At 41.3% G+C, this 2,009-nt stretch overlaps 1 protein-coding gene across 1 annotated transcript in view; it reads right to left on the reverse strand.

Annotated features, from left to right (window-relative positions):
• The window catches only part of LOC109475033 (insulin-like growth factor-binding protein complex acid labile subunit), a 10,044-nt gene that overhangs the window by 7,543 nt on the left and 492 nt on the right, over positions 1 to 2,009 (reverse strand). The window lies entirely within an intron of this gene.

Genomic DNA, 2,009 nt, shown 5'->3' on the forward strand with positions numbered 1-2,009 from the left:
TCGAGTTGACCGAGTTGACCGAGTTGACCGAGTTGACCGAGTTGATCGAGTTGACCGAGTTGACCGAGTTGACCGAGTTGACCGAGCTGACCGAGTTCAGTCGAACCGCAGACCGCTATGCGCATCGGTTCTGCGCAGATCTCTCTAAGATCTCGTTTAAATCTCGCGCTTCTTTTCCAAGGTAATGTGATCCGCGAGAATCCGCGAGAGTTTGCTACTGTTTACTGTTCGCTTGTAACTCCGCTTTGCGTAAGTGTTCCTTGTCATACGTTAATGTGAGATGTAAGAAGAGCCGGCGTCACGCTCAAGGTCGTAGATGTACATTATCGGTGGTGTTTGTTGGAGAAACGAGGTTTCAAAGTTGACCGTGTATGATGGAGATGATTCCACTCGAGATAGGTACCCTTTAGTTTTTTGGGGGCAAACCCGTTTGCCCTATTTCATCGCCGATTTGGTGTATTGTTTAATAAAGTATAGACCCTCCCTCATCTATCGTGTGTTGTTTCTTTTGGGATCCTGTAGTTGTTACAATATAATAACCGATAGTAAGTTGGGCTCATTTAGTCGAATTCTCAACGATTTTTGTTCGAATCGCAAGCTTTTGCAACTAGTTCTAACCAATTCACTTGTAATGTAAGATGTGGCTGAAATATAGTTATGTTGGCTTGACACCTGTGTACTTAGTTTTGAAGTTGCACAATGTGTATTGCAGCTCGACCTTGAGAAAAAGTGTAATTTCTTTACAGTTTCTTTGCCTTCAAAAATGTTCTGTTAAAAGTTATATAGAACAAAAATGAAAATGAAAGAATATCGGCCAAATAGTAAGCTTCAAAACGATACCCACTTTACGGGTGAAAACAGAAGAGAAGGAATTTGGGCATGAACAAATACAACAACAGGTTGATTTTTCATGACCTAATTTTTGAAGGAGAAATTGGACACTATGACCTGTTACTGTAAATATACAAACATCGGGCATATGTACTGACATTTGTATAGTTGCACAAGAATCCCACTTTCTCTAGCGTCTTCATGATATAAGTCTTACTTGGAATGGGTTTCAGAAAGTCTGTTTGTGATGAAAAAACTTGATTCCTTCTTTTTATGAACTTTCGCAAACAGCGGTTGAAAGTTGCAACATTGTTGGCGGCGCGAAAAATGGAACGCGCTGCCTAGGTTCCATGGATCGAACGCAGGAGTTCGAAACCGATTGACTTCAAATTTGACGATTTTTGAATGGTCAGAACCTTGTATTAAATTCCTCTTTTTGTATATAATTGAATGTTATCATGTCACGTATTATATTGCATGTGGTAGCCACATTCAAACAGTTTCTCATACCAAGAAACGAATTTTACGACATTACGCGAAATGTATCAAAATGTAGCGGAAACTCAGGATGGTGTGTGTCAGTAGCTTACAACTGGGCTAAATTTGACCACCGCGATATGCGCATCGTCACAGTTTTTTTGGGGGCAAACCCGTTTGCCATAGAATTTACCAGGGGTCATTGGTATCAATGTAAAGGTAAAGAAGTGGGCTATCACACTGTGGTATTAGCTAACGGGATCCAGTTAAATAGTAAAAAAGACAAGCACAAATAAAATGACCAAAAATTGCTAATTTTTGGAAGGCCGTAGCGCTCGCTGTCATTTTGTAATGCACGAAATATCTACATGGTTGTACTGGGCAAATCCTGTAGATATGAAAAAATGTAAACATTGTGTAGGTCTGAGGTCTTTTTGCTGCACTATAGGCAGTTGTTTACACCCATGCAACGGGGTCAAATCGTGACCCGGCAAACGCCGTATCTTAGAGAATAACGCGTTCTACGGTGACCTGCGGTTCGACTGGTATGTACGTGTGTTCCTTGCAGTACCTGAATGAACTTTGACACGTTCTGCAAATAACAGTACTAGTCCTGAGACTGGCACATGACGGCGGGGTTACTGTAGGTAATTGGCCATAACAATCACCTTACGTACTAGGTGTCGATCCCACTACAAGAT

Source organism: Branchiostoma belcheri, unplaced genomic scaffold (genome assembly GCF_001625305.1).
Source record: "Branchiostoma belcheri isolate BF01 breed outbred unplaced genomic scaffold, Haploidv18h27 scaffold32, whole genome shotgun sequence".
NCBI classification, from domain to species: domain Eukaryota; kingdom Metazoa; phylum Chordata; class Leptocardii; order Amphioxiformes; family Branchiostomatidae; genus Branchiostoma; species Branchiostoma belcheri.